General features: G+C 44.4%; 1 pseudogene; it reads right to left on the bottom strand.

Moving 5' to 3' along the window:
* Nucleotides 1-22,609, bottom strand: part of LOC136474811 (putative laccase-9) — a 136,743-nt pseudogene that overhangs the window by 87,552 nt on the left and 26,582 nt on the right.

The raw sequence follows: 22,609 nt of genomic DNA, 5'->3' as shown, positions 1-22,609 counted from the left end.
TGTTAGTAGTAGTAGTAGTTAGTAGTGTTAGTAGTAGTTAGTTGTAGTGTTAGTAGTAGTAGTTAGTAGTGTTAGTTGTAGTGTTAGTTGTAGTAGTTAGTAGTGTTAGTTGTAGGTTAGTAGTAGTAGTAGTTAGTAAATAGTAGTAGTTAGTAAGTAGTAGTGGTTGTTAGTAGTAGTTAGTAGTGTTAGTTGTAGGCTTAGTAGTAGTAGTAGTTAGTAAGTAGTAGTGGTTAGTAGTAGTAGTTGTTAATAGTTAAGTAGTTCTTAGTATTAGTACTGTTAGTAGTTAAGTAGTTGTTAGTTGTAGTTGTAGGGTTAGTAGTAATTGTTGTTGTACTACTTCAATACTTTCATCTGCATGGAAAGAGAACTAAAGTACATGGCTCCTCTTGATATATTGGTGGTTGTTGGCCTTCGTGCTCATGTTTGGTATATATGTGGTTGTTGGCCTTTATGCCATGTTTTTTGCAGGTTTTGGGAACCTCCCCGTGCAGGGGAGGTGCTGCCAAAATTTTGAGTCGACACTAACCATTTTTGCCCTTTTTTGCAGGAGGACCTGTGGGAGGGACTCGATGACCCCGATCGTCTTCGTCGGCGCTGCGGGTCTTCCTGCACCGCGTCGACTCGCCATTGCACCGACTCTCCACTGCCCCGCTACCCTGACCTCACCGGCACCCTAGGTATAACCCCTCTATCCGTATGTGGTCTTTGGTCACGTAACCTAGTTAGGTGTCTCCCATCCAAAAGAGATACGGTTGGAGGTATACAGATCTTTGTATATCTACGATCGTATCTGTTTTGGATTGTCCATGTTTTTTGGACAGCCCGCAGATGCGTAGATGGGTTAGTTTCCATGGTCCGCTCTAGTCCGAGATGGTGTTTTAGCATCACCCCCTGTTGTTCTCCAGATACACACTCTCCCTTGCAGGACGTGCATCGGGAGAACAGCGGGGAGGTGCTACCGAAATTCTGTCTCGGATAGGGAGCGAAGCATGGAAACTAACCTCATCTACGTATCCACGGGTGGGATTAGGACCTATCCTCACCTATTAGAGAGTAGGAACACTGCGTAGATGCAATTGATGGTTACATTACTATGTGCTGTATATGTGGAAGGATGGAAGACCATTAGTGGATGTACACGGGCCGGAGAAGTAGGAGTGACTTTGACATTGAGTGGGTGAATGGGATAGATGCTTTCTTAGAACATGCATGGAGCTTAGGTGTAGCTAAAGGACATTCTAAACTTTGGTGTCCCTGTAGCAAATGTGATAACAACAGAAGGGTAGACAAGGTGACCATGGGTAAACATCTTGTGTACAATGGTTATACGGTTGGCTACCACCGGTGGATCCACCATGGTGAAGCAGATCGTATAAGAGCGGAGGTGGTGAGACCATGCCTCGAGGCTTTTGATGATGATGCCAAAGTAGCAGACATGCTAGATGACACTCACCAAGCTCACTTCGCAGAAGGACGTGAGAAGGAGGAGATGGAGGAAGCCGCTAAGGCCTTCTACAAAATGTTGGACTCGGCACAGAAACCCCTTCATGAGAGTACAATGGTTTCTCAGCTGGATGCCATTAGACGTGTTATGGGGTTGAAGGCCGAGTTAAATCTGAGTCGCGAAGGCTTTGATAAGATGTTGGCCGTGTTTGGCAGCATGCTACCAGAGAAGCACATTCTGCCAAAGAACTTGCATGAGTTACAGAAACTACTTCGTATGCTTAAAATGCCATATGACAAGATACATGTTTGTCCAAAGGGGTGCGTCTTATTTAGGAAAGATCACAAGGATGCAAAGTACTGTCCGAAGTATAAATCCTCAAGGTACCTGGAGGTAGACTCTGGAGATGGCTAGAAGAGGCAGCTTACGATCCCTGCGAAAGTCCTACGACACCTTCTGTTTGTGCCGAGGTTCTAACAGCTTTTCATGACCGAGGAATCCATGAAACAGATGACATGGCATAAAGAAGGTGTACGGTACAAGCCATGGACGATGGTGCATCCGTCCGATGCCAAAGCATGGACGTACTTTAATGACAAACATCCTGACAAAGCAGCTGAGGCTCATAATGTACGTGTCGCGCTGGCAACAGATGGGTTCAATCCTTATGGACAGTTGTCTACCCCATACACATGTTGGCCCATGTTTGTTATCCCCCTGAATCTCCCCCCGGCATCTCCTTTCAACGACATAATGTCTTCTTGTTGTTGATAATTCCTGGACACTCGAGGAGTAATATGGGTGTGTACATGGAGCCTATGATTGATGAATTGATCGACGCTTGGGAGAAGGGGGTATGGACATACGACCGAGCTACAAAATCATCCTTCAAGATGCATGTTTGGTACCACTACTCCCTACATGACTTCCTGGCGTATGGGTTATTCACCGCCTGGTGTGTCCACGAGAAGTTCTCGTGCCCAATATGCAAGGAAGCTATGAGGTTCATTTGGTTGAAGAAGGGTGGCAAGTATTCGTCGTTCGACAGGCATCGTTAATTCCTCCCTTCTAACCATCCATTCAGACAAGACATCAAGAACTTTACGAAAGGTGTTGCAGTGATAGACCCTAAACCGCGCATGAAGAGTGGTGCTGAGGTGCGTGCTTAGATAGATGCTCTCGTGCCTAATGAAGGAGGTGGTTTTGTGGGATATGGTGAGGAACATATGTGGACTCATAAGTCCGGCTTGACGAGGCTCCCCTATTTCGATGACCTTCTTCTGCCACATAACATTGATGTAATGCACACCGAAAAGAATATCGCCGAGGCACTTTGGGGAACTCTCATGAACACTGACAAGTCTAAGGACAACGTTAAGGCTAGAGTGGACCTAGCGACGTTGTGTGATAGACCGAAGCAAGAGATGCGGCCTCCTAGTGGCCGAAACAAACAATGGAAAAGACCTAAGGTTGATTTTGTCTTGGAACCCGATCAAAGGAGGGAAGTACTAAAATGGATCAAGACGTTAATGTTCCCAGATGGATATGCAGCGAATCTAAGCAGGGGAGTGAACTTAGGCACTTTACGAGTCAACGGGATGAAGAGTTATGACTACCACATATGGATTGAGCGGCTTCTTCCGGTGATGGTCTGAGGCTATGTCCCTGACCATGTCTGGAAAGTGCTAGCAGAGTTGAGCTTTTTCTTCCGTCAGCTTTGTGCCAAGGAGATATCTCGGACCGTCGCTCAGGACTTGGAAAAAGCAGCACCTGTGTTGCTCTGTAAGCTGAAGAAGATCTTTCCACCTGGCTTCTTCTTGCCCATGCAGCATCTAATTGTTCACCTCCCGTTCGAGGCACGTTTGGGGGGGGGGCCCGTGCAAGCCTGGTGGTGCTATCCAATCGAGAGATGTCTAAAGACTCTTCACAAGAAATGTACAAATAAAGCCAGAATTGAGGCTTCCATTGCAGAGGCAAGTCTAAGGGAGGAGGTGGCAAACTTCACAACACTATACTACAAGCCGAAACTTTCTAGCAATCATAATCCACTCCCTCGTTACAATGTTGGCGAAAATGAATGGACCCACAACCTATTCCAAGGCCAACTCGGCAGCGCAAGTGGATCGACCAATAAGATATTGGGAAATGAAGAGTGGCGAAGTGTCATGCTATATGTGTTGACCAACCTTCCCGAGGTGCAGCCGTTCATCGAGTAAGTTCTCAACGAACTTGTTTCAATACGCCCTAAATATTCTTCATGCAACCCCACTGATTCTTGTTCAGACAGGGAATTTGTTCGTGAGTCCTAGCATCAATCAAGGGATCCTACCTCGCAGGAACATGACACCCTTCTTTCTCGGGGTGCGGGTGCGGGGAGGCTTGATTTCATTTCTTGGTTCAAACAAAAGGTAATGTCCAATTTAGCTCCCACGTTCCATATTCCAAGTTTCTCGTTCGTTCGATTAATATAACGACCTATCATGCTTGAGCTTGCAGGACCAGACTGACTCGTCCATGAGTGAGGAGTTGAGATAGGTTGCAGGCGGCTATGACGTTAGGGTGCAGTCATTTACCGGTTATGACGTGAACGGATATCGCTTCCACACAACAAGATATGAGCAGACTCGGCCCAAACAGAAAACCACAAATAGCGGAGTTTGCACGCCTGACACTGATGGCCTCGACTATCATGGTAGAGTTGAGGAAATCTATGAACTCTCATTTCATGGTCACAAACATAAACCTGTTGTGTTCAAATGCCACTGGTTTAATCCTCGAGAAACGAGACGGACCCCTCATCTTGGGCTAGTCGAGATTCGAGAAGATTCCATCTATCCAGGAAAAGATGTCTACATTGTGGCTCAACAGGCCATGCAGGTGTACTATACGCGATATGCCAACCAAGACAAAGCGGATCTTAAGGGTTGGGCTATTGTGCACCAGGTGTCTCCACACGGTAAACTACCTGCCCCAAACGATGACGATTACAACTTCAACGCAAACACATATGATGGACAGTTCTATCAAGAAGATGGGCTACCAGGCACGTTTGAGATAGTCTTACCCGAAGCGATCGAAATGGAAGTAGACACCGAAACGGAGGATGACGAGGTTGATGGAGATGTGGTGCAAAATGCCAAGGACATAGAAATGCTTGACCGATTAAGGCTAGGCAATGATGACGAAGACAACATAGAACCTTCAGATAGTGTTGCCCATTTGGACAATTTTGACAGTGATGACGACACCTATGATCCTAATCATGAAGATTATTCCTAATACATGTAATACTACGTTTGTTTTAGTTTGTGTTTTCTTTATTTATTTTGAATCTATTTCTAATATATATACTAATAAGTCTTGTTCATTCTTTGTGATTGCAGGTGATGGTGAGCAGCCGTCCACGATGTGAGACGACCTCCCTTTACGGGAGACCATGCCCTCCCATTTTAGACGAGGGGTCGGGGTTAGGGGTAGCGTCCACAGGAGGTCAGAGGAGGAGGACCAGGGTCAGCAGGAGGCAGCGGACTCCTTCCCCGCCACCTTCAGACGAGGTGATGGAGGAGGAGCACGTGATGGCCACGCCCGAGGATGAGGTTGAGGACGAGGACGTCCGACAGACCGAGGATGAGGCGGCCGAGGACGAGGCCGCCGAGGGCGAGGCCGCCGAGGGCAACAGTTCCGCTACCCTGACTATCTACCAGCGAGGTCCCACGAGCCTCCCTCAGCCTCCGCTTCCTCACAACCGGGCACTGATTCGCCCTATGGCAAAGAGGTAAGTAACTATAGATGTTATCACAACTACTTCATATGATAATGTTGAAATCAAAAGAGGAACTGATAAATTTTCTTAATCACTTGTGCAGGGCCTAGTTGGTTTTGTCGGGTACTCCTACACGCTCCCCCACGAGCATCCTTGGTGTTTTGTGCAGGAAATGGTACCCCGGCCTTGTGAACGTGTCCGAGGACGTGCGGGAGCTGGCCTACACGTGGGACAGGTACCAGTTGGCCCCTGACGACAGGTACCGCAACAAGCAGGAGCGGGTACTGGTGGAGTTTTGGGTAAGTCTCTCTCGCACAACATTTTCATTGGGCAAGTCTTTTATTGAAATAATGAATGGATACATCAGTTTTGTATGCAGAGGTATTTCAAGCTGGAAGAAGGACTTGAGGCCTGGGTGGATCAGGCGGCTGCCGCCGCCTATAGGAAGTACGTCACCGACATGCACCACGAGGCGCGTGTGCAGGCCCACAAAGACTACTACGTCGTGGTGTTGAAGCAGTCCATCAGCAAGCCTGATGCAAGACAGGTGGAGCTGTCCCGGGCCCAGTACCTTGAGGTAGATGAAAAACATTAATAATGATTCGTTTTGAGATTAAGTCGGTTTAATTTTATCTTTTTCTATGCCAAATAATCGATGACTTGTAGGTGATTCCCTAGTGGTGCCGATCCCACTCCGTGTGCTGGGAGATGATGGTGGATAGGTGGTTGTCCAACGACTTCGCTGAGAACCACGCGAGGCAGCGGGACCAGCGTCTGCTGAGGCGAGGTGCTACTCACCATCAAGGTAGCCGCATCCTCCCCGCCTACAAACAAGCATATGTAAGTGATTTCTTTTATCTTATTTGACGCAGAGTTCTGCCTTATTTCTCACCATCTTGCCGTCTTACTCGTAGGAGGCTGCACACCCAGGCGTGGAGGTCTCGGAGTTCTCTGCGTGGGCTATGTCCCACATGGGCAGGGCATCTTCCTCTGTCTCCTTCGACCCGTCTGCCCCACACGAGGTGTACTCCGACCCGACCGTGCACACTAAGGTCTAAGAGTACACCTCAAAGGTGAGAGAGGTCCATGGGGAAGATTACGATGTGCGCACTGAGCCCATTGATGCAGAGACCATCATGAGGCTAGGAGGAGGCAAGAAGCATGGGCGACTATGGATTGCAGACGGCGCCATCGACTCCACCACTGTTCCCTCTCTCGACGTGCTCCGAGCACGGAGCACGAGCTCCAGCCAGCCCATACGCCCACGGCCTACTCCGTCACTGCAGCGGGTCGACGCTCTCGAGGTACGTCCTATTTTACTCGTCGTACATTCATCTTTGCACACCTAAGTTATATTTGCATTACTGAAACATTGAAGTTTGTATTGCAGGCCGAGCTACAGGCCCAGAAGCTCGTGATTGAGGCTCAGAGCGCGCAGCTGCAGGCCCAGAGGGAAGCGTTCGCAGCCCAGGAGAGGAGGATGCAAGAAATGGAGGCCTTCATGTGGAGTGTCCAGCAAGGGGGTGTACCTTTGCTGTTGGCAGCTCCTCCACCGCCTACTCCTACAGCCACTCCTGTAAGTATGAAAGTTCACTCTTACTAGACGCTTCCTTGATATACAACCATGGTTGACATACAAACTTACTAGATGCTTGACATATAGACTTACTAGATGCTTGACATAGAAACTTACTATATGCTTGCACTAGCTATGACATACAACCATGCTTGACATTCTCAATTTACTAGATGCTTGACATAGAAACTTACTAGATGCTTGCACTAGCTATGACATACACCAATGCTTCACATAGAAACTTACTAGATGAATCTCACACATGCAACCTCTTATTCTTTTTGCAGCTTCCGTCGGCGGGTTCGAATAACCTCGCTCATGCGTCACCGAATGATGGAGCCTTTGCTTCACCATCGTGTCATAGGCTGCTTTTTTGACAAGTTGTGCTTCGTCATGTGCTTGGACTTGAGCTTCACTTGTGGTTGTGACTTGTGCTTGGACTTGATGGACCGTGGTTGTGAATTTGTGACTTGTGGTTGTGATATTTGACTTGTGGTTGCGATATGTTGTTATTTGAGTTGTGGTTGTGATATAATGTGTGAAAATGGTTTCGTTGTGATATATATGTGATTATTGTGATGTTTGTGATATATATGTGACATGTGATATATATTTGAACTGTTTATGTCAGTGGAATGCAAAAAACAAAAAAAATTGCAATTTTGGTTGATTTGCCGAGTGCAATGGTCATGGCACTCGGCAAAGCTGGAAAACTTTGCCGAGTGCCAGGACATTGCACTCGGCAAAGATTTTTTTTTAAAAAGCAAAAAATCTTTGCCGAGTGTCAAGCTGGGGAGGCACTCGGCAAAGAGCTTTTAAAAAAAATAAAAAATGGCTTTGCCGAGTGCGCACCGCCGTGGCACTCGGGAAAGAGTTTAAAAAAAAATAAAAAATATCTTTGCCGAGTGCCTTGCCGCCGCGGCACTCGGCAAAGAGTTTTTGAAAAAAAAATAAAAAATGTCTTTGCCGAGTGCCCTAACTGTCGACACTCGGCAAAGGCGCCGTCAACAGAGCAGCGCCGTTGACGGCTGCTTTTCTTCCGTTGGCACTCGGAAAAGGCTTTGCCGAGTGCCCGACAAATGGCCCTCGGCAAAGAGCCTCTTTGCCGTTAAATTTTTTTCCGAGGGCTCTTTGCCGAGGGCGGCGCTCGGCAAAGCCTTTGCCGAGGGCTTTTGGGCCTTTGCCGAGTGCCCTGGGCCCTCGGCAAAGAGGGCGCCTCCGGTAGTGGATAGCTGTGCATGGCAGATAATAAGTTAAGTTATTAATTTTCTATGTAGTGTACGGAATATAATTAGAGACTATATGCTTACAGTATTGATTGGTGGTAATCTTACACCATCCCACGACTTCATGAAATGATATACAAGGAACCTCCTAATTTCATAGAGAAGAGCATTTGTTTATTTATTGTACATAAATCAAATAACTATTTTGTGATAAGAAAGATGAAACATATTATAAGTGATTACTAGTCTTTATTTTTTTGAACTTTTGTAACACATGTAGGGAATTTTCACTTCCAGTATTAAATATTGCCGTTCCACTTAGAATTTGTCAGTTTCATGACGAGACTGAACCTTTTGGCAATAGTGTGAAACGTAGCTATATATGGCATGATTTGATCATAAGGCTTACATCGTTGGGCGGAATAGATGCAGCCCACATCCCTCCGCTTGGTTTTGCGGGCTCATAAGCCGAAGCCTATGAGGGCTTATGGAGTTGGAGCACGACAGGAGCAGGCTGTCGAGGTCGACGGGCTCTCCGCCAGCAGCAGAACATCATATCTCCCTGACCAGGGACATGGTCTCGCTGTCCCTGATGGCCGCGAACTGCCTCACCATCTACGAAGCGTTGAGGAGGTCGACCGTGCACATATTGCGCAGCGAGCGCCAGTAGTCGCCGTAGGGCGAGAAGGCGATGTCGCGGTTGCCGTAGCAGATGATCGACGAGACGAGCAAGCTCGGCCGTGACGCCAGGCGGAGGTCTTTCTCCCGAAGCGCCTCCTGCGCCGCAAGTATGCACGCGGGCATATGCGGCAGCCCACATCCCTCCGCTTGGTTTGGCAAGCTCATGCGGCGGCCCGAAGTACATCCTACACTGAGAAGATGCGTTGATCGTGGGCTGGTGTTGATCGCACCAGCAACAGTGTAGGATGTAGTAGATATGGAAAACATTTGCATTTTTCTACTTCAGTTGTTGACAAAGAACTGTACATGACATAAGAAACAAGCCTGACGGTGAATGAAATAAAAACATATCTTGTTTCATCTTCAGAACTGTTGTTTTGTTCTATTCTAGTAGTTTATGAGAGCAGGATAGGCATCCTCTGCGTCTGAACAAAGAAACAGACCCATCAAAGGAGGCATACATAACACTTAGCTAAGGACTGAGAGAACTGAGAAAAAAATATAGAGGAAAAAGAATAGCATTACAGCACCAACCAAGGTATTTCAGTAACACATTCCCAACGAACTACGTGGCCATGTAGCTTTTTTGTCAGTAAGGGGAGCAACCAAGCAGCTAGAAGCAGGCCACCAAAAATTTCCCAAGTCTCATGCGCCTTCATCTTAACCTTGCTGGTTTCCTGTGGTGACCGCGGTGTCTTGGTCATCAATATATGTTGGGTAGAGATAGACCTACCAGATCAGAAACATATTGGAAACTCCTGGTTTGCTTTCCATCACCATAAACCGTCAAGGGCTCCTTCCTCAGTGCCTGCAACCATAATCGCGCGTACATAATTTCAGTGATACAAGACCAATTGTCATATCTTTTGGGCTCTGTAGCTAGAATAAACAGCAGTGCGCATATTTACTTGAGCAACAAAGTTACTGACAACACGGCCATCATCAATGCACATGCGAGGGCCATCCACTGAAAGAACAAACAAGAAATCAGGAGCCAAAACTGTTCTTCGTAAGTCATCCCACCGGATCAAAGTAACCGCACCGGATCAGCATAACAATGCATCTCGAGATTATAAAGCCATCCACTTGCCCCCTCCATTGTGCCTGAAAATAATAAATTTTAGATGCATATGCACAGTGAGTAAAATGGTTTACCAATATACCAAAAAATTAAAAAAAATCCAGCACATGCCTAGCAATATATATATACATATGAGGACTGATAAAATGGTTTGAGTATACCCATCGTTAATCACCAATTTAGGATGTCTTTATAAACAATATTCTTGATGCTCTTCCCTGTAGGATCCAATTTCTCTTTTGGTTTAGCCAAGGTCTCGTTTCTGGGTCTAGACATATATTATTATTATAGTATAGATAGAGATTAAATAAAGTTTTTTTAACACAATAAACTCATCGTTACCTGGGTGATCTTTGCCGGTGGCCACAGTTAGAGCACTGTCATTTGTGGTCGATGTGCCAATGCAATCATGGCTATGATTCCCGTGTGCAAGTGGTGGGATATTTTTCTTGTCCAATATAATTGGCGTGTTTTGGTCCATATTGGCGTAATTAGTACCTGCATATATTTTTGTCAGTTGTACAATGGTTGGTTTGCACAATGGTCTGAGCATGGGATAGGTTAATGGTGTAACTGGAAGTATCAAAGAGATTAAGTACCCGTGGTTGATGATGTTGGCACTGTTTCAGTCAAAGCACAGGAAGTGCTACTATTTTAGAATGCAGCCTTCCGTGCTTGGTAATCACGCTGGTACTCACGTTGTTTTCTCTTAATCTCTTCCCTTTGTTCGTCGGCCATCTCAGCTCAACGATTGCGTTGTTGCATGTATCTTTCCTCCCTCTTTCGTGAGGCCTCATATAAAGTGGGCGTTTGGACATATATAGGAAATTAGAGCAGATACCCCAAAAGTGTTGTATACATATTTATTGAAATCATACCTGCGATGTTGGTGATGTCGCTTAGTGCATCACGTGTATCTCCCGGCGTAGACATTGCGAAGTTCAGCCGGCTAGTCTCTAGAGCCGGGCCGCAAGATTGTGCAAGTGTTCCCTCACTGTAAAATTTGTTTCAGAAACATAACCACTCTCCAATCTAATAAAGTAAACATAGTCTATTCATTTAATTTTAAATAATAACAGTACAGTTAGATTGTTCAGTAATTCAGGTATAGAAAAGGATGCGTGCAACAGGTGCTTCTGATTTTTTTTAAAAATTAAATGGCAGGGCCCTGCTAACAAACCACATTTATTGATAGGAGTAGTGCAATATTTCTATGCGGTGCAGTAAACAGAATACATGTGTGTTAGCTTGAGTGAATCAATTATACCACTTTTTAAATAAACTCAGACTTCCCCAATACATTTCAAAACCAAAGTGATTGGAGTTACCTCAGCTTCTCTAATGAACTCAGCTTTTTATAATCCTAAAGAGTTCTCCGTGCTGGACCTTGAAAGCCTGGCTAATATCCAATTGACTGCAAAGAGAAACTATTCAGTACAGCAACACTGAAAGCAGCATTTCTTCTTGGAAAACACTGACAGCAGGACGACATCCACAATTGCTGGGTTCTGCAGCAAATCGATCTACCGCAACATCTGAACGCATAAGCGGGAGACAGAGGAACGGTTCCGTTACCTGGTGGAGCAGCACGATGGTGTCAGCGCCGGGGTTATGGCCGGCCGCCCGGCCAGCAGCAGCGGCGGCTTCAGGGTTTCCTCACGCTAGTGTCCTGCGATCCGCGCGGCAGTTCACCACGTTCGGCGGAGAAACAAGAGGTTTGTCTCCAAAGCTAATATTCCTATCTGATATACAAAAGTGATATGCGTAGCTTTCTCAAAACTCATCACTTAGGTTTAGATTTTTTTTTTGAAAAAAAATGTTCCAACCTCTGCGAACGCACACAATCAATTTGTTGATTACAATCGAATGGATAAGAGAATACCAAATTGTAGGGAAAATCAAAAACAAATTCTATTATTGTTTGTCCATTCATTCTTGGCGAAAATATCCACAACAACCTCAAATGGCCGGGCAACCCACATATATATAGCCCACCAAGCCAAACTAGCCAAACTAGTCGTTGCCTAAAAGCTGCACTTTCTGCTTGTGCACCGGACATACATCTCACCGGATGCCCCTAACAGTCGACTTCCAATGTCTCTGAAACTATTTGTTGGCACTGTTCACCATCCGGTGCACAAGTCCGGTGACCACCAGACAACAACGGTGTGTGCAACTTCTTCAACCGCACGCCAACAACCTCTTTGGAACTCCTATCCAGTGGGACCTCCGGTGGTCTCACTAAATAGTAGCTCCGGTGGCCAGATTTGAACTTCCTGCGCTCTGTTACTTTTGCACTGGACCTCTCCAGTGATGCACGTCCGGTGCACACCGGAAGCCACTGTGTGTGCTTCTGAATACTACCACCAGCCGCCACTACCCGAGAACTCCGGTGTGCACTTCGGTGCCACACAGGACATCTCCGGTGAGTGCAGAAATTAAACGACACTTCACTCCACGTCTCAAACCCTTTTCTAAATGTGCTAACTCCCCAAGTCTTCCACCAACTTGTACATGTGAGTTGGCCTTTCACAAACATTTCTCAAAGATTTTCAGTTGCTCTTTTCGACGCCACTCGGTCTAAATGTAATGCGAGTTAGATCTCACCTAGTGGCACTAGATAACCTTTTATCGCACAAGAAAAACCCTCTTGATAGTATGACTATCATAAACCCAGTCAAGCACTTCTCTCCTCAACCTTAGACCATGGAATCAAATGTCATACAAATATATCTTTGCCTTGTGCATTCCATTTCATCTCCATCCTCAATGATGCCACACAAGCATCCAACCTCCATCAAGCCACTTGTAATCATCACAAGTCTTCCATGGCTTGATACCTTGTAGATGATATGATCCACTTCATGTCATTATGTGGCCTTATTGGTTCATCGATCACAACTTTGCTTGCTCTTCACCGTTGCACCTGGTCTATCAGCAACAAGTCCTTGCTCTAACTTCACCGCCACGCGGTCCGTCGCACCCGAGCCTCTAACTTGTCCTTCACCCTAGTAACCTAGTCCTTCGTAGCCAAGCCATGTCACTTGATCTTCTCCAACGAGCCACATGACACCACGTCATGTCTCATATGCAATGAGCCTCTCCAAAGCACTAGTCGAGAACTTGCAACAAAACCAAGCCACCTCTCCACCATGGCTTTAAGTGTTGCTCACACTAGTGTACCTATGTACTACACATCAAACACATGTAAGTCCACCTAAGTTGTCACTTAATCACCAAAACCAAATTAAACTAGGGCCTTTCACCGTCACCGCTATGAAGATTCATGTGGGAGGCGCCGCCCCACTCCGGCCTTCCTCCCATTGCAACTGGAACTAGACGAGAAGCTTTTGAAGGGTGTTTGCCTTCCTCTTGTGAATCCTCTCCGCCGATGGGGCTATTTATAGGCTGAGGCAATAAATATCCAAAATGACAGCGACTGTCCAATCGATCGTGAGCAGCGGGTCATCCGTTTGCCCCCCTCAACCCCTGAAGGGCCAGACCCTATTCACACTGTTGACCCGAACAACCCTGACCGCATGAGGGCAATCGCTCACCATTATGGAAAGCCTGATGGGAGTCCCTAAACCATCGCGTCCAACCCCATAACCAGCGCCACAATGTGATGAATCTACAGTGCCAGTCTCCTAACGCAGCCCATGTGTGCCCTCATGCAGATCGAGGGTCCGTGCCCCCTTGAATCTTCCATGACAGGCTCGGTAGCCTGGATCCGCATGTTAAAAATGCCATGGCTGCAGGCAACACGGATCGATGCCATGTGGTGGCTGGTTTGCCCGAAAAGGAGCATGTCACGCCACATGCATTAACTCCTCAACCGGAGCAGGAATCGAAAAAATATCACAATACTCCATGTTACGGGAAGGGCACGTGCAAAAAAATCAGCCTGCTTGCTGACAAATCAACCCCACAAAGGGCCCGAGGGATCCTTTGGCCCGTGATTCTAGGGGTTTGAAGTCCAGTCTATAGACGACATGTGTTTGCCTCTAGACCAAGGGAACAAGAATGACGGTGAGAACATGTTGACTTTGTTAACATCAATCATAAACCACTACATATATACTTAATTCCATCATCAAACATAGGTCTAAGGGTTTAAACTAATAAATTCCACGAGTTTTGGTGAATCTGTGTTTTCAGCAGGGTTTATCCAGAAAACCATCAAGGTGGACCTATTCGTCAAAGTAAATCGCGCTTAACCATGGCGTAAATAACTCTAGAAGGTTACAAAGGACACCAGAGGACACCACACCTGAACAAGACCACGAGGGGCTACCAAGTAGGGCTGATCGATCCCACCTATAGACCGGTCGGCCTATGGGACCCATGGTTCAGTGTCTTCTTCGAATGATGGTTCTCCACCGTCTTGAAGATCGCATCTACGTCGTTTACTTAAGTCGGTTTGATCCGAGGGTCCAGAATTGACGCTACTCCCTATATATATGGCCTTGTAGCCCCCTCCCTGAGACCATCCTGAAACTCTAATTCATATCCTCCTCATTAGGATCAGAGCCAGCTCTCAAGAGAAGATTAGTCCTCTAAAGGATCTAGTCTTGTAAATAGAAATAGTGAGCTAGAGAGTAAGGGAAGAGTTTGGGGGAAGCACCGGCCTGTCGGTGCTACCTCTACGACTTGAACTTTGGTGGATCTAGGCTTCTCCAAGTCTACATCTGAGATACTTCGGGTAATTGATTTCTGTTTAAAGTAAGTTTTGTGCTCTTTTGTTCACAGGTTCACAGTTCTTCTGAGTGCTCTAGTTCTTGTTTGATCTTTGGATTAGAGTAGTAATCGTTAGCATAAGCGTGGTGCTTAGGCTATTGGCTACCTATTTTTGCTCACTGCTTCTTGGTTGTGTGGTTGCAGCGGGAGGTCACAACCCCATATATTCTTTGTAGTTCACGCTGAATTGAGCAGGTTCTTAAATTAGTAGGACCGTAGTCGTGTCAGTAGGGTTATATATTAGTGGTGCTTTACCGTCTAAGCGGCGTCCTGAAGTGAACACTAAAATCATAAGCCTTGCTTTGCATAGGGTCATAACCATAGGAATCCTCTCTACTCATACCTTAAACCTTGATTGCTATCCCTAGACAAACTAGTTGTTAGACAACACACACGTTTCCCCATGGATACAATACTCGATAATACTCTGGGTGAAAACTACTTCAATACCCGTGCGCTTGCAGATTTTGTCTCTATGTGCCTCCACAGGTGTCAACAGAACACATGGTTGAGATGTGCCCATGTGTGTGTTGATGATGAGTCATTATCAAGAGATGATAAAGCTTTGGTTGAGTTTGGTGACTAACCATTGCGTGAGTGTGGTGTTTGTGAAACATGCCTCTTGCCTTGTGGTGCATGGGTGTGGCACACTAAGACGGTCAATGAAAATGAAAAAGGCCAAGAGAGTTCGTGCCGATGGACTAGGAGCGGTGAAGGACGGGCGTGGAGGCTTGGACTAAGGGACCAAGGGCTAGAAGACTGACTGTGGGTAGGTGACACTTGGAGACATTGACAAGCAAGTGTACATGTGGAGGAGTAGACATTGTTGAGCAAGTCAAGACAACGGTCGACCAAGTGAAGAGAGGTGTAGGGACATGGTGATAGGGCAGTTGAGGACAAGTGGTAACACACATCAAGATCATGGAGGAGCGTAGCGGATACACTACTCTAGCTGGGTTTGGCGGTTTTGTCCTCAACACTATGGACATACGAATTGCCTGGTTTGGGCCTCAAAACTAGAGAGTAGAGTTTAGGGTGGCACGTGGCGTCATTAGAGAGTTCATGTCGAGGAGAAGCTACTTCATGAAGGGCTTGTGACCGTTGGATGCATGGATCTCCACTTAGACCATTTTGCCCCTAGGGTTAAGTGGTTCAGGCAAAGTATCTAATGACAAGTTTAGGATTGTGTAATAGCTCTATAAATAAGAGGGGAGGCTGCCCAAACCATCCCATCTATTCCATTACTTTTATTTGTGTCTCTAGGTGTAGTTTATTGTTTTCAGCCTAAGATCTGTACTAATAGAGAGATCTCACAGAAACCACTATCTATGTGTAGGACCATACACTAGTACAGAAATGGGCTTTACTTCTGGTTGGGAAACCCCTTCAGTCCCGGTTTCCCAACCGGGAGCACGAATCTAGGACTAAAGGGCCCTTCCTTTAGTCCCGGTTTCTCACCCGGGACTAAAGGTGCACCTTTAGTCCCGGTTGGTAAGGCCAACCGGGACTAAAGAGGCCTCCCGGCCTGGCCACGTAAGGCGGCCCTTTAGTCTCGGTTGGTATATTACCAACCGGGACTAAAGGTTTCCTTTTTTTTCTTTTTTTTGTTTCTATTTTCAATTGATGATTTGTTTTGGTTTTCGAATAGGTTTTCGAATACACATTCTACGCTGCTAGTAATATACGTATTCTACACGTTTATAATGTTCGAACATTTTGTACAAACTAAAGTATGAAACTAACGTATATATTACATGCATATACATATATTGTATGTTATTTTATGTACATATAATATGTGTATATATATATATTACAAATAAAGCTTGCACTGAATATTCTATCATATTCTTGGGATAACAAATTCACTCCATCTGGTTTGGCTTCCATATTTCGTTGACGTCATTGTAGAACTCGCCGACGGGGTTGAGGACCTAGTCATTAAGAAATCCTGCTATGGTCTCTTGAATTGCTTTCAGTTGGTCATATCGTATGACTTTTTCCTTCAACCATAGAGTCTTCAATAAAAGTTAAAGGAAAAGTATTAATATATATATATATATATGTGTTGGTCACGTGATTACTTATATATATGAGCAACAAAAGAAATTGTGAATATATGAATATATTTATATAACGTACTTTGAGGATCTCTTCAGGAGTTCTTTTTGTGTACGCCATAATGAACTCGCAAACATAGTATCCGCAGTAGTTGTTCCCCTGTTCTTGCCTCAGAACCCACTTTTACGAGAAAAAAGATCCGATGAATTGAAAGCATGCCTGATGTTAATTGAATTATATATATATATATAGATATATATAAATGTAGCTAGTACTTACTTTGTGTGCGATTACATCCATTGGCACTTTGCAATATTTCATGTGGTGTTCCTCAATGAAACTTTTCCAAACACTACGCCCAATAAAATAAAAAATTAATTTGGCCTTTAATAATTGTTGTAGTTAAGAGATCGGGGTATATATAGTTGCTAGAGAGACCAAATTACCCTTGGATAATATCTATCATGTCTTGGTACTCTGTTTGGTCTTTTCTTAACGAGTCTAAGATGCTCAACCGACTATTAGCCATATCGATGACCATCAATATCCAGTGATTGCTGCATATGTTTTTATACACAAATATGATCGACATTAACTAGAGTCTTACTAGCTAAGCTATCTCCCATATATATATATATATATATATATATATTTGGGAGATAGCTTAGCTAGTAAGCAAATAATTGAACTAATTGAACAAATGTCCATATGATTGACATTAATTATTTAACACTCACTTGAAGTTGTAGGGGAAGAGTATGTCCTTGTTTTGTTGGTTCACTAAGAACCTCATGAGATTTTTCTCGAGTTCAGCTTTTCATTGAGGCAGGGGTTAGGGTGTTTGAATACGACATTTGGATCAATGAAACCAACATCATTATCCTTTCTCTTTCTGAGTTCTGTCATCTCATATATGCATATATAAAAATATAGTGTGAGGATATATAATTTATATATATACATGTAGCTTTATATATACACTTTAATAGTAGAAAATAATCACACTTACAGACAATAGCAGCTAATGAGACTTTTGTCGAGAAAGTTCAGGTGGCATAGTTGGTGTAATTCTACAAACTCGACATATATAACGTCATCGCCACGGAAGTAATGTTAGTTTCTAACTCTGATAGGAACAAAGGCCTCTCCCCGTTCACACGCCGCCATGTACCACTTGTTTAGCAGGTACATTTACGTACCCAGTTCACCTAAGGCCTCAGGGTTGTATAGACTCTTTCCATGTTCAAATTTCTTCCAAGGATCCACTTTCGGAGCAGATGGTCCTTCAGCGAGCACTTGGGCAAGGTCCAAACCAGTTTCCTTGTAAAACCGAGCCAGCTCCTCAAAATCGACGTCTAAGTCTAAGTTCGAACCATATTCATTACGAACGACAAGAGGGGGGACTGATTGTTGCGATTGTTGTCCGAGTTGTGCAACACCTTTTCCTGGTGAAAGGTCCTAATATGGCTAGAGGGGGGGTGAATAGCCTATTTAAAAATCTACAAATCAACTAGAGCAATTTGATTAGTATGACAAATAGTGTAATGCAAACTCGCTCTAGCTCTACAAGGGTTGCAAGCCACCTATCCAACAATTCTAGTTGCAATGATTACTTAGGCACCCAAACTTGCTATGTAACTACTCACTAAGAGCTCTCAATCTTGCTACTCTAAAGAGCTCAACTAGATGAATGTAAATAATAAAGCAAGCTCTAAATTCTAATTACACTAAAGAGCTTGTATCAACTAGTTTGCAAGAATGTAAATAAGTGAGTAGGGTGATTAAACCGCCGTGTAGGGGATGAACCAATCACAAGATGAAGATTAAGCCAATCACCGGGAGAATGCAAATGACAAGAGACAACTGATTTTCCCCCGAGGTTCACGTGCTTGCCAACACGCTAGTCCCTGTTGTGTCGACCAACACTTGGTGGTTCGGTGGCTAAGAGGTGTTTTACAAACCTCGTCCACACGATTGGACACCACAAGAACCTACCCTCAAGTGAGGTAACTCAATGACACGAGCAATTTACTAGAGTTACCTTTCGGCACTCCACCGGGGAAGGTACAACTCCCCTCACAATCACCGGAGACGGCCACGAACAATCACCAACTCATGCTGATCCTCCATTGCTGCACCGAGCCGTCTAGGTGGTGGCAACCACCAAGAGTAACAAGCAAAATCCGCAGCGCAACACGAATACCAAGTGCCTCTAGATGCAATCACTCAAGCAATGCACTTGGATTCTCTCCCAATCTCACAAAGATGATGAATCAATGATGGAGATGAGTGGGAGGGCTTTAGCTAAGCTCACAAGGTTGCTATGTCAATCAAAATGTGCAAGTTCATGAGCTTCAACCGGCCATGGGGCTTAAATAGAAGCCCCCAAGAAATAGAGCCATTGTACCCCTTCACTGGGCACATAGTGGGCTGACCAGACGCTCTGGTCAGACTGACCAGACCCTAGACCCAGCGTCCAGTCAACCGATGTAAGCCACGTGTCATTGTCCATTCAACAGGAACCACCCGATCGCAACAGCTAAGTAGCGACCGGACGCTCCGACACAAGTGACCGGACGCTCAAACCCTAGTGTCCGGTCGTTTCCAGTGAGCTCCAAAAATCATCTTTTGCCGACCGGACGCATCCGGTCATGCTTGACCGGACACAGACCAACGTTCGGTGCTTATCCCTAGTCACTGTGCCATCTGACAACTCGACCGGACGTAGCCCTTTAGTGTCCGGTCGCTGGGTGATCCAGTGTCTGGTTAGTTGACCAACGCCAGCATCATTGTGACCAACTCCATTTCACTTCAAACTTCTTCACTCTTGCTCAAGTGTGCCAATCACCAAGTGTATCACCTTGTGCACAAGTGTTAGCATATTTTCACAAACATTTTCAAGGGTGTTAGCACTCCACTAGATCCTAAATGCATATGCAATGAATTAGAGCATCTAGCGGCACTTTGATAACCGCATTTCGATATGAGTTTCACTCCTCTTAATAGTACGGCTATCAATCCTAAATGTGATCACACTCGCTAAGTGTCTTGATCACTAAAACAAAATGGCTCCTACATTTTATACCTTTGCCTTGAGCCTTTTGTTTTTCTCTTTCTTCTTTTCCAAGTTCAAGCATTTGATCATCACCAATGTCATGATCTTCGTCATTGCTTCATCACTTGGAGTAGTGCTACCTATCTCATGATCATCTTGATAAACTAGGTTAGCACTTAGGGTTTCATCAATTGACCAAAACCAAACTAGAGCTTTCAATCTCCCTCTTTTTGGTAATTGATGACAACCCTTATATAAAGATATGAATTAAAGTTCATTTGAATCCATGTTGCTTGCCCAAGCATATTTACCATGTGTAAAAGAGTATGGACAAGTTTCATGAACTCCAAATGGTAGTAATTGCTCCCCCTACATATGTGCTAAGAGTTTGGATTGTAGCTTGCACATATGCTTAGATAGGAAATATAGGAGTCAATTTCTACCAAATGATGCTAAGGTATAAGAGATGGACCTTTGAAGCGTGATACCAATCAGAGTGCACCAATATACCATCCTTAACACCATTAGTAACTAGACATACACAAAAACTAGAATACCCCGTGAGATCAACATTTAGAAGCAAGGGTCTAGTTTTTTATAAGATGATCATAGGTCCAGTTACTTTAGCCTTTGCATGCTAGTTTTTCATTTCAACATTCAAACCTACAACTAGCATACACCACACAGGCATGGATATTGAATTTTAAAAACTTATGCCATGCAAGCAAACATATGTAATGCACATTCAAATGCACCATACAAGTTCATGAGCTTGCTCCCCCTACTTGTGTGCTCAAAATTTTAATTGATCCATTTCCTTTATCATATCTCTCCCCCTATGTCAAATACTCACTCCCCTATCACTCATATCTTTGTTTCTCTCCCTCTTTGTCAATAATTAGCACAAAAGGTGAGCTCAAATTATAGATAGGTTGGGGTGAAATCATGTGAAATGAGGATCATTTTCCTAATTTGGTTCAATCTAGATTACTTGCAAAAGATATTTAACTCGGTTTGATCCAAGGACAAGCTTTTTCACACCTCCAAATAAGGGTTATCTTGTACCATGTTGAGTTAAACACTTATAGCTCATTTTCTAAATCAAACACTAGGTTTACAAGCCCACAAACATGTCATATGCTACCACTAGATCATTTCAAACATACAAGCAATAGTGGTACCATACAAGCATCAAACTCATTTGATTTTCATGAATGGGCCTAGGACATGATAGGAATGACTAGATGCACTAAACAAGTCCTTAGCAATGGATGGATGACATGTCAATCAATCTTTACCTTGCTTTGCTCGAAGGAGAGGCATGTCAAATAGTGGGGGTGCATCAACACATATTGGAGAAGTCATGCATGTTCAATTCATTCCTTAGCTTGCAAAACCTCTTCTCATCAAGTGGCTTGGTGAATATGTCAGCAAGTTGATCTTCGGTGCCCACACTCTCTATGCAAATGTCCCCTTTTTGTTGGTGATCTCTTATGAAATGATGGCAGACATCAATATGCTTTGTTCTTGAGTGTTGAACCGGGTTGTTGGTGAGCTTTACGGCACTCTCATTGTCATATAGCAATGGCACTTGCTTGAACTTGATTCCAAAGTCACTCAAAGTAGCCTTCATCCAAAGTAATTGAGCACAACAACTACCGGCCGAAATGTACTCCGCTTCGGTGGTTAAAAGTGCTACACTATTTTGCTTCTTTGATGACCAAGACACAAGTGATCTTCCCAATAGTTGACATGTGGCCGATGTGCTCTTTCTCTCAACTTTGCATCCCGCATAATCGGAGTCCGAATATCCAATCAACTCAAATCTTACTCCTTTAGGATACCATAATTCAACATGTTATGTATGCTTCAAGTACCTCAATATTCTCTTAGTTGCCTTCAAATGACTTTCTCTTGGTGAGGCTTAAAATCTAGCACACATGCATACACTAAACATCACATCCGGCCTTGATGCGGTCATATAGAGTAGACTTCCAATCATGGACTGATACATCTTTTGATCCACCATGTTGCCACTAGCATCACTTCCAAGCTTCCACTTGTCCCTATTGGTGTACTAATAGCTTTACTCTCATCCATTTCAAACTTCTTGAGCATGTCCTTGATATACTTGCCTTGACTCACAAATGTGCCATTCTTTATTTGCTTGATTTGAAGACCAAGGAAGTAACTAAGCTCTCCAATCATAGTCATCTCAAACTCACTAGCCATCATTTTTCCAAACTCCTCACAAAATTCTTGATTTGTTGATCCAAAGATGATATCATCAACATAGATTTGCATTACAAACAAGTCATTTCCAAGCTTTTTGGTGAAGAGAGTGGTGTCAACCTTTCCCATCTTGAATCCCTTAGAGAGTAGGAAATCCCTCAATCTCTCATACCATGCTCGAGGTGCTTGTTTCAATCCATACAAAGCCTTTCTCAACTTGTAAACATGGTTGGGTTTCTTCTCATCTTCAAAACCGGGAGGTTGCTCAACATACACAAGCTCATTGATGTACCCATTGAGAAATGCACTTTTCACATCCATTTGGTACAACTTGATGTTGTGGGCACAAGCATAGGCTAACAAGATCCTAATTGCTTCCAATCTTGCAACCGGGGCATATGTTTCTCCAAAGTCAAGACCTTCAACTTGAGTGTAACCTTGAGCCACTAATCTTGCTTTGTTCCTTATTACTATCCCATCTTGATCTTGCTTGTTCCAAAAGACCCACTTAGTTCCAATCACATTATGATCCTTAGGCCTCTCAACTAAATCTCATACTTGGTTTCTTGTGAAGTTGTTTAGCTCTTCATGCATAGCATTGATTCAATCAACATCCCTCAAGGCTTCATCTATCTTCTTAGGTTCAATGGATGACACAAATGAGAAATGCTCACAAAATGAGGCCAAACTTGATCTTGTTTGCACACCTCTTGAAATATCACTAATGATAGTGTCTAATTTATGATC

The sequence above is a fragment of the Miscanthus floridulus genome, chromosome 8 (assembly GCF_019320115.1).
Source record: "Miscanthus floridulus cultivar M001 chromosome 8, ASM1932011v1, whole genome shotgun sequence".
NCBI classification, from domain to species: Eukaryota; Viridiplantae; Streptophyta; class Magnoliopsida; order Poales; family Poaceae; genus Miscanthus; species Miscanthus floridulus.
The sequence above is the reverse complement of the archived record's forward strand: the minus strand, read 5'-3'. Positions and strand labels throughout refer to the sequence as shown.